This window comes from Lolium perenne, chromosome 2 (genome assembly GCF_019359855.2).
Source record: "Lolium perenne isolate Kyuss_39 chromosome 2, Kyuss_2.0, whole genome shotgun sequence".
NCBI classification, from domain to species: domain Eukaryota; kingdom Viridiplantae; phylum Streptophyta; class Magnoliopsida; order Poales; family Poaceae; genus Lolium; species Lolium perenne.
Genome location: NC_067245.2, coordinates 235,391,823 through 235,403,540, shown reverse-complemented (window position 1 = coordinate 235,403,540; position 11,718 = coordinate 235,391,823). Strand labels below are relative to the sequence as shown.

Sequence of the window (11,718 nt, the reverse complement as noted above, 5' to 3'; positions counted from 1 at the left end):
TCGTTTTCCGCCGATCAGACAGCTTCAGCGCGGTGATGATGGACACGGTCGGGCGGGCTGGGAGGGTGATGTTGTCGACACAGCTCACATATGGTGGGAGAAGACGGCGGTATTGTCGATGGTCGATGGTGTGAACGTCCCGCGACAGCTCCGCCCCCACGGCGGGTCGACGGGCGTTCTTCCCTCATCTCTCATCTTCTTCCGATCGAGACATACATCATCAGAAAAATTCTTTCCTCGAACTCAAGAACGAATTCTTCCCGATCGGGATTCAATCGTCACGCGCCCGCGCTGGAGCTGTTCGTGGAGTGCCTCTTGATCTTAACTGGTACCGGCGCACGGAGCTGGCCGGCCTAGCAAGCTTCGTATATCACCAATTGATCATCCCGTCATGTCGTCGTCGAGTTCAATCTCGGCCGCCGAGACCGTCGCCGCTGCACTAAACGTGGAACGCGTGCCCTGCACCAGGGCAGCGCGATCAGTGCATGCCGCTTCACCACACGTACAGGCAATTGAGGTTATCGCCGCGTGCAACGCGAGGAACACGGCCGTGAACGGCGCTACGACTCTACGAGGTCCCGGAACTGCAGCACAGGTGGAAGGCTGGGATTTATCTGTGCAAGAGAATGGTCGGGCGGGTTACTTTGCATTGCTTTGCTTTGTATAGGCAGCTAAAGAGATGATCCTGGACTCCTGCTGATATACAAGGGATTAGCGATAATTAATCAAGTGATTGTTTCATGCGCTGATAGGCGTGGATGCGTGGTTTTCTTTTTTCCACACATAGCCACGCAGGCAGGTACCTGAAATTATTGGATCATCGGATAACGTACAGCGTGAAGGGCGACCAGCGGCAATGCAAGCGCACCCGCAGTCTACCGTCACTGCTACCTACAAGGTTCCAACCAAGATTTTTCTTGTATTACGAGACTCTTTTCAGTCACGTGGTAGTGCTGGTAGGCTGCACGTTCTTTCTCTCTAATAAATTGTATTTTTTTAGAGTAGAATATTAAATTTCTATATCATCTCATTTGTATTCTATGGATATATAAACTGATTTAATTGATTTAGTACTTAGAAACGATCATATTGTAACTTTATTTACGGTGCTTCTCGTCGGAGCAAACACAATATCACCTCGGCGATGCAAGAGTAGCTACATAGGGTATAACCTTGCAGCTTCGATTGGTCAGTGACCGTCAAGGCAGTGGAATCACCATCACGTACCCTCATACCGCCGTGCCGAGATTTGGTACTCTGTAGCTTTTTTTTCTCGTTGCAACGCACGGGCAAATTTCCTAGTAAAGGACTATATGGCTAGTTTAGTTAAGTGATATTGTCTAAAATTATTATGCAAATTATATGAAGTATTGTACTTCATTTAAATCTTGTCCCAAGTACTTTCATATAAAGTTTGGACCACTGGTCAAATACTCTCACATGAAATAATTGGTGATATTAAATTAAAATTAGCATTGTTAAATATTATGAGGTATTCTACCTCATTTAAATCATTTTCTCAAATGATGATGATGAATGGTTGACTTGGGTCAACCTGATTTCATGTATGATTGTTTGAGAAGTTAAATCTTAAGAAAATTCAATGAGAGGAAATTATTCCTCAAGAACTAAATGGAAACTATCATTTACATATGTAATGAGTGGAAATTATTTTTCCTCAAACCAGAAAACCAATGCACCTAATTGTGTTATGTGTGTGATTAGAATAGTTTGTGTGAAGTTATGTGGTGCTTAGTATAGCTCTTGAACTTATTGAGTGACTAGATTTAGATGTGCGCCTTGGCGCACGATCCCGTAAAGCCCGTGCCAATGTACAATTCTATATACATGATTTGGCACATGTCTTGTCACGCATTCCTCATCTTTGACATAGCTGAGTGAAAACTAAAATACTATGATAAATATGTATACAGATCGATGATAAGTTTCTGCAATACAATATGTACAAACAATCAGAAAGTTTACATTTGGTTGCAAGGATTCAAATAGATAAGTTGGTTTACCATCATGTAAACAACCTGCCACACTTACATAAGACAAACTCGATCACAGTTCGACACTTAAGTAAGATTTGAAGTGAAAAACCATTTGGTCCTTGAGGAAGAGCGTGCCACCCAGTCAATCGTCATAGAGTCATCTTCTTTTGAGGTTGACAAACAATCACATGCAGAAGTCAGATAACTGCATGTAAACCATTCTTATCAAGAAGCATATTACCAGGGCTAATTTCTTTGTAGGGATAGTCAACCCAAAAGAGGAATTGAGTAAACATAGCATAATGTGACGTATTCAATTCAAATTCAGAAGCATATGACATGTGGATGTAATTATGTTTGAGCTGAAAGAAACATACGTTGGATGTAAAAAAAATACCTGAGCAACAGGAGCACTACCTGTATACTTTATAGAGAAGAGAGAGAACAAAGTTATTTACAGAGGCCTAGCCCAAGCAACAAAAAAAGGGAGCCAATGAGCGGGGGACAACAAAAAGAAATTAAACCCTGGACGCTGCACTAAATAAGGCAAGCTCTTCTGTGATCATGACCAAGGCGGGGCAAGAAGATTGCATCAGATAGGCGGAGGAGGCTGAATAGATGCCGTCAGCAAATATTCATCTTTAGCCTGTTGGGTGTAATTATGAATAGACATAATGGCAAGATTTTAGCCTGCAAGTTTTTTTAGCTCAAATATACTCCACCTAGTAGAAATAATGAAAAAAAATAGTTCAGAAAAGAAGAACAGAGAAACTACACTTACCTGAGGTTACTAATATTAAGATCCCTCAAAATTTGGAGATATGATGCATAAAGGTGAACTAATAATTGGAACTTGCAGTTTGTGGTCCAAATAAAGTGAGAACTCTTTAGTCAGCTACAGATTTATTTGTCATAGAAGCCAAAGCTCCATCTTTCATATACAACTTATGGGCCGTAAGTATGTGTCCAAACTAACCCATAAATTTGTAGTACCATGCAGAAAATTACAGAAAAGAACAATCTTACGAACAATATGCAATGGCGGTCGCACATATCAGAGAATGGCAACACCAGCTATGTAGACCTGACCTGTCAAAAAAATCTATGTAGAGACCTGACACTCTTAGATAAGTGATTCTTTTTTAACTCCAAATACTCTTAATTAACTGATTCTTTCATTAACTGCAAATAAGGAATCCTTGTACTACCTCATAGGAGAAACCTCAGTTCATATACCCAGTAAATTAACTTTCATGGATACGAATGCAGAAACCCGTGAGTAAAGGGTACCACTCATTCATAATTACTCCTGTAGCAGGCTAGCACATGGGTAAATGACAAATCAAAGAAGAAATTTTATGACAAAAATGGTAACTGGAAATAGTCAACACACAATAGAGGCTCTAACCTACGCAGGAAAACAAACCAAAAGCAATGCCAACTACCAAAATGTTTGCGCGGTCCAAACCAGAGTGTAAATTTTAATTCTCACTTGTATCATTTGGTAAGGTTACTCTTCGGAACAATGAACTTTTGGAATGAGATGGAGGAATCCAATACACCTATAGAAATAGTAAATAAGATTTTAATAATCATGCGCACCACGCACGTGGCCTTCACACATGGATATGTTATGTACACAGCTGAATTAAATGGGCATCTCCATGGTAACATGAAAAAATGATTAAAGGGGGAAGCAACGCTGCCCCTATAACTGTAACTAAGCACATACGAAATAATATTGAATCGACGGGGGAAACAAGAGCGACGCTCAGAACAAAAAGTGTGCATGAAATTCTGCATTAAACAGGACACATGATACACCATATATGATTATGTGATCTACCAAACATACAACTCTCAAGGATAGGAGATAAAAAAATATCTAGGCCATTATCATCAAGAGCAGATCGGTCATTATTGTCATACAAATGCCTGAATAGTTTGAAGTTTAAGAGAAAGGGATATGTTCCATTAGTGTTTCATTGATGGGTCAGCCACAATCATATAGAACCTAAACTGTATGAAAATAAAGGGGTAGCATACCTACTTCCATTTATGAACCGACAAATCATTTGTTTGGACACACTATTGACTGGCGGTGCCTTGTGAGGGTCCATGACAATGCATGCATGACAAGCTCTAGCCAGGAATGCGTTGTGGGCATGAATCAAGCAAAATGAGCTATAGAAAACAGATGTATTGATCAAGTGAGCACTATGGGTCCCCAAACTGAGAATAAACCATGCGGAATAAGAAATGAACAGTAAAACAAATCGCTAGAATCTGCAGTATGTGCCCTCTCACTTCTTTGAACAAATATCAAAGTTAACTGAAGATACGGCACCTAAAATAAATCAAGTTGCAAATAAGCAGACCAAGTGAGATAAATAACTACCTAAGATATGTCAGAAAAATATAATGGCATGGCCAATTTCACTAAAGCTAAAAGCTTAACTACCTGAGTGAAAAAAAATGAATCATTCCAAGAAATCGTATTAAGGAGTCAATCATAGGTTGACAAGCAGAAAAATTTCGCAAACCACAATAGCAGGGACTGGAGAACCTTTGTCATGGATCTCAAACCATAGCATCATGAAAACATTTCATGATTTTTGCAATAGAGAGAAAGGACAGAAAATGATTGGAATTGAACTTGCCAATCCAAGTATATATCCCACTGTCTGATCGGTTTATACTCATGTATCCCTAAGAGCAATGGAAAACTTAATAACCCTATTCATATTGCACCATATATCGAGCATGTATTTGAAAATAGTATGTTATAAAAATTAGCTAAATTGAAAACACATGATGTTTGAAAGCAAACATTCAGTTTATGCAGGACAATGTGCATGTCCGGTCAGTTATCTAATATGGAGCTCTGTGTGGTTACTCTCTCTATTTTCTCTTGGGCATAAACATATAGTACTAAAAGAACGCTTTTTATGAACATTAATGAAATTCCAAACACATGTTATACTGAATTGGAAATTCACTCTTAGCAAATTGGCATCTCTAGTAGAGATATAGGCACAAGATTGAATAATTAAAACTGTAGAGAAGCTAACCTTCTGAAATGAAATATGTGCTTGAATTAGCAAGTAGCAAGTTTTTAATTCCTCCTCTCTTTTCCTCTCATTTCCTCTCCTTGCTTACATGTTGCTTACCTGCACTGGCACCCACACTAATTTGCTCAAGTAAACATATGTATATTTGAGGCCAAAAGAACATAATATATTTCGTACTGCAAATACAATAGCAAAAACAAATATTTCATACCGCCGCGTTGTGGGAGGAGGAGGCTTGGACGAGGGGAGGGGAGGAGAAGCGACAGGGACAGGGGTGGCGGCTGCGGGATTAGGGATTGGCTAGGGTTCCCTCGCCGTGGAAGGGGAGGAGAACCACTACTAATAATAAGAGCAGAACAAAGCGTTGATAAACCAGAAATATACACAAGTCTGTTTCCTAAGAAAACACACCGCATGATAAAACAAAAAAAACTACATAACTAAGGAACTGATAGCAGCATGAACCAAAAGAATTCACATACAATGAAGGCTACTAAGGGTGGAACCACCACTCCTGAAAATCAAACCACAAAGTAATTAATGCTAAATCGCAACCTACGGCAGGCAGATGATAAGCAGTACAGATTTAACAATTTTCTTACATGAGAAACCCAAACCATCTATAGGCACAAGTATACCGTAAAACACATCTGGAGAGATAAGTGCAGATCATTTCAAATATTGTACCTGCTTCTAATGCAAGTCTTCTTTTTGCCTGATTCGTCCGCCCGAGCTTTCGGCACCTACGAATAATTAACACAATATTTGAATCAACATAGGTCACAACCACTAATAAGAGCAAAACCATAGACTTTTACCATTAAGAAAAAAATCATACAGATTCAGCACACACCCAAGAAAAGAAGATAAAAAAGCGGATTGTACAAAATTCATGCTCACCAAGATCTCGAGATATTTGTTACAAACGATATTTTCAGTGGATAGGTGAGAACCTCACTGTGCAAATTACAATTGACTTAACAAACTGTTTCACGCACGAATAACAATCAAAAGCGTAGTGAGGAAGTAGAGAAACCAACTGAAGAAAAGATTTTGGTATAAAAATAAGTAGCTATACTTATGTCGTGCTAAAAAAAAAATATTGCATACTGTACGAAGTGTTACTTAGGAGTTCTCTTCTTATTCAAAATATATCTGCATCTTAATCTTAACTGAATAAATTTTAGAAGCCAAAAGTTGTTAAGCAATGTCCTTTAACCTGGTACCCGACGGACTATATATATATGAGTAACACAGCATTAAAAATTATAAAACCTCTAGTTAGTATGCAATATACCAATTCATATGTAATAGCTAGGAAGAGACCATATACAGAAACCAAAAGGATTATTCAAATATGTCCTAACAGCGGGCATCTCTTATTTTGTGAATTTCAGAATGACTTTTCAATGCTTTTGTTATTTTGTTTCAGAAGTGAGCAATAAGAAAAAATACAACCGACTGCAGAGCTTGCAAAAATAAATGAATGCCCGAATAAATGAAGGATGTATAAACCGCTGATAAATGCAAGACATAATATTTAAGCTATTCTAGCCTAAAGAAATAACAATAAGAGGTTCATTGGGTAAACAGCTGCCTAAAGGTTGGTATGAATTCCTACACGGTAGGTTGAACACAAATTTTTTAACACTTTCAACTACATCATGGTACCATCGTAGTTGCTGAAAATATCATGTTCTGGTAACCATACACAACTAAAGAACCCCCGAATATACACTAATAGAAACCAAAAGTAGCATCCGTTTGGTCCTTATAAGAGATGACAATAAGCGGTTGGCACTTGAGAACTGCAATGGGCTCGCAAAGGTCGAGAAAACTGTTGTACTCTTGTGGTGTCCAATTAAGAATGGGAGCTCAAGAATAAAGATCTGATGTCCACTGCTGTACTCTTCTTTTACCTGCATTAGCAATTCATAATTCATAATCTATAAACAATCGACTCGAGGTGGGTCAAAATATTTCACTACCTAACTGCTCATTCACAAATTAATTATTCAGGTCAAATAGGAACCAACCAACAGTAGGCTAATTTTTCTCTTTGCCATGTTCATCCATCAGAGCACATCATAGTATAATACTTTTCAAAAAAAAAAATCAGTGAAATCAGAAAGAGAAGAAAGAAAAGCTTATTGGCTTGGTATTTAAGGCAACCATATAGAAGAGCATTAGATTATCCCTGATTTGTTAAGGTGTGGAAAATGTGTTGGATTATAGAACCATAATTTCATTAGAAATAGAAGAAACCAATATTTTCAGACCACATACTCAATAGCATACACACACGGCAATAACTATCGTGAATCATATGAACAAACTAAAAGCTGAAGAATATTTTGTTTCTTATACGACAAACCATGAGTAGAACTGAAAAGAATATCCATATCATGATTTAAATCAAACCCATTGTATTCATGTGGAGAACATCCAGAGAAGCAACTCTGCTTCATAGGACTAAAATAATAGCTGATATCTCTCAAACAATTAGTTGAACATTATGACTGCAAACTAAGCCCACATTGCCAAAAAGAAGTCCATGAAATGTGCGATGTGGAAGAACAACAGCAGCAGCAGACGAAATACATGCAAATGCAATTACCTTCCAATAAAAAGTAAAGGAAACTGTCAGGACATCAGTACCATATCAAGAAAAAGTAAATTGCTATTCCCGGAACCAAATAGATATCTTTTACAATGTTATTTCGGCCTTCTCAAATAAACTGAGCCAATCCAATTGACTCACGGAATGATTTTTTCTACTCATTACCCTCAAGACCAATCTGTCAAAAAAAAGTATAAGAGGCATGATTGTTTTTCAGGCAGGATAAAATCATACATATCAAGCTTTGAGTTGGCGACATTCTGGCAGACCAATCTATATGCTTGAATGATAATAAATTTGTATGTTCACCTGGTGACAATTACACAAAAATAAAAAGAACCATGCATTATTTTCAAAAAATGAAGAAGATAGATAGCCGGTTTTGGCATAAAACCGGGATAGTACTTAGAATGAATCTAATTCACAGAAGCGATGAATTATATTAGACCATTTCCAAATTTTATCACGCATAATACTGTAATGACCCCAAAAAAAAATCCTTCAGATCAAAGCATATCCACTGAACTACAGGATAAAAGTAAATTCTCTGAACATAAAACCACACCAAAGTTGCAACCAATGTCATGCACTTTTGTGTAAAAAATTTAATAGATTAAACACACGAATGGATAGTAAGGGAAATGCTAAAATATTACAGATTGTTAATCATAAGTCCTACACCTTCTCATGAACTATTTTTTTCCTGTACTTGAAGGCAACAAACATGCAAAGTTGGAAATTATCAAATACTCCCTCCGGTCAGAAAAAAATCGACGCAAAGGGAAAGCATCAGTAGCGTTATGGTAGGCATGCTCGCGCGTCGATTAAAGTTGACCGGAGGTAGTACCTTCAAGCCCATCCAACCGGTGATGCCGCAATCATCCCTAGACAGGCTTATAACAGTGACATAATCGTTGTCAGCGAGGCGCTAAAACAAAGGTATAATCGCACCACGGGAAGTCCTAGCAAAAACAAAGAAAGGAGCGGACCAGGATGTCGACCTCGCCGCTACTGGATGCACTCGTGCTTCCCGAGAAGCATTTGTGTAGAGGCCGGGACTACACACATCATGGTGCTTGGTCTGAGACCTAATTTATCATGGAAAGTCACCTTCATTGCTGGAAAGAAAATAGTACCAAATCAGAATTATGACTACCGTTAAAACCTGACACCTCCCCCTTGCATATATCCATTCCACATACTCCATACAATCACCATGATGATAGGATGCATAGAAAGATATGGGCAAAATGAAAATAAGAGAAGCCTCGTACCTGCATTTCATCAAATACGTGTGCATCTGGTCATGGTTGACCTGCTCCTACAGATCCTCTTCTTCTGACTTTCTTACTTAGATCCTTGTCCAAATTGCAAAAATCAGCAGCAAGCCATAGAAAACATCAATCGTCTTGTTACTTTAAGATCAATGGCAATCGACATAAAAATCTTTTTTTTGTTGGAGCCTAAAGAGGAGAACCCAGAACCAAACAAATCGAGATCCAAAAGGAAATTTAGGGAGATAAGAGGCCGTTCTAGGAGAGGGAACGAGATGAGTTGGGGAATCACCTACTTCTCTGGTTGATTAGTCGTTGCCCTCCTCCCCAGTGTTGGCCACTGCACAAAAACAAGAAAAATGAGGAGTTAGAGATGGAAGGGATAAGTACAACCCAGAAATATTCAGGTATGAAGTTGCAATATGAAAGAAACTGAATCAATCTTGTCATGGGGAGGAAGAGGCGGGGAAGGGATAGCAGGGAATTGAAGAAAGAGGCCGTTACCTTCAGCGACCCCGACGCGCATCTTCTCGCCGGCCGTAGACTCCAAGTCGAACAGCCCGGGAGTGACGGCGGCCACCATGGCCGGGAGAGGCGCAGAGGTGCCTCAAAGCTGTAACTCCTTCGTGCTCACGTCGCCGCCGTCTCCAGCACGAGCGATGACGACGGGGTGGCGGCGCGAGCGACTGGGAGGAGGCGAAGCAGCGGGGGCAATGGGGCGTGCGAGGCCTGGGATTGCGGAGGAGGAACCGGGCGACGGGATTGGGATAGGGCACGACGCGCCAACGCCGGGCCGGATGGGCTTCATCGACCCGTGGATAAAAAGCGGGTCACGCGAGGGCCTCGTTTCCTGGCTACTCCACCAGTGAAAAATGGACGGCCAAGATTCACCTGCTGGTAAGATCCGATGGCCCACAGGCTCAAAACGCTGTGAGGCCCCCTATGGGGGGCATCATATACAACGTTAGATTATACCTCGTATTCGAATTTAGACGCTAGCACCGGAGAATACCAGGAGGAGGAAGGTTGCTACCAAGAGGAGGAAGAGGAGAACTTTGACCACTACCAAGGCAAGCTAATATTCTTGCAAAGTGCAAAGCCCTTGGGGCAAGGCACCATTAGTCTTACCTTACATACCACAATCCTATCCCAAGTTTTTACCTTACAAGTTTTACTTGATTTTTGAAGAAGATACTTTTATAGTTAACTTTGGGCTAAGTTAAGAGTAGTACTAGAGTAGCAAAGTTAGTCTCAAAGCTAGCCAAGCAAGATAGCACCCCTCATGTTAGTGCTAGTGCTAATATTAAAATTTGACTACTCTAGATGGGAACATGTGACTTGAATTGAATTTGAAACCTTGGAATGATGAGTCATTCCATTGAATAATTTTTGAAGGTGAATATGACTTGGAGAAGATGGTGATTTTTGATTAAAACTGATATTGGTTTGGATGCGATACCTTTCCAATTTTGAGTACCCCCGCAATACCTGATTATGGGTAGGGCTTAACTAGAAGTTTATACATCTTAGTATGGGTTCCCTCTGAACACACATCATAGGGGTTATGCCGAGGCTGCCTCCGTTGTTGAGAAATTATGTGAATTGAGGTGAATTGTACGACCAAGCCCTGTGCAGTTCCCAGGTTGACAGTTGGTCTTCACTGGGAGGCCAAACTCATGGGGAGAGGTGCTCATACTAGGGTTTGTAAGTGAAAGGTTATGGTTGATGATCCGCGTACTGTGTTACGATGATTCGGGATTATCCCGACGGATGAAAACAAATGTTGTGGCACAAGTGTGCAACCTCTACAGAGTGTAAACCTATTCGAATAGCCGTGTCCACGGTTACGGACGGTTGGAAAGGCCATACAGTTTCCGGTGTCAGATTCTTGAAAATACTTGGTGAAGTGAATGGTGAATGGTGACTTGTTTTTGAATCACAACTGAGTTGTGGGAATTACACTAATGTTCCCACTTGAGTTAGTTAGCACATGAATAAGTTTTCTCTCAAATCCTTGTGAACTAAAATTGGCTTTATGCAAATAAACTAGAGCTTAGCATCCCTTACTAGAATTGTAGCACTTACACTAGTATTTGTTTGCGAGTACTTAAAGTACTCACGGCTATGTCCCTGGCTATTCAAATGTCCAGAGTATGAAGATGAACAGAACTACCAAGGAGATGACTGATACGTCTCCGACGTATCGATAATTTCTTATGTTCCATGCCACATTATTGATGATATCTACATGTTTTATGCATACTTTATGTCATATTTATGCATTTTCTGGAACTAACCTATTAACAAGATGCCGAAGAGCCGATTCTTTGTTTCTGCTGTTTTTGGTTTCAGAAATCCTAGTAAGGAAATATTCTCGGAATTGGACGAAATCAACGCCCAGGGTCCTATTTTGCCACGAAGCTTCCAGAAGACCGGAGAGTCAACGAAGTGGGGCCACGAGGTGGCCAGGAGGTAGGGCAGCGTGGCCCCACCCTTGGCCGCGCCAGCCTGTCTCCTGGGCCCCTCGCGACGCCCCCTGACCTACCCTTCCGCCTACAAATAGCCTTCGTCGCGAAACCCCCAGTACCGAGAGCCACGATACGGAAAACCTTCCAGAGACCCCGCCGCCGCCAATCCCATCTCGGGGGATTCAGGAGATCGCCTCCGGCACCCTGCCGGAGAGGGGAATCATCTCCCGGAGGACTCTACGCCGCCATGGTCGCCTCCGGAGTGATGTGTGAGTAGTCTACCCCTGG

General features: G+C 40.6%; 1 long non-coding RNA gene across 1 annotated transcript; it reads right to left on the bottom strand.

Moving 5' to 3' along the window:
* Positions 1-5,414: 5,414 nt before the first annotated feature.
* On the bottom strand, positions 5,415-5,809 carry LOC127335273 (uncharacterized). The gene is made up of 2 exons (XR_007872689.2): positions 5,671-5,809; positions 5,415-5,582 (listed from the first exon to the last, which is right to left on the bottom strand). It is a non-coding gene; the product is annotated as an uncharacterized lncRNA (long non-coding RNA).
* Between the last annotated feature and the right edge of the window lie 5,909 nt (positions 5,810-11,718).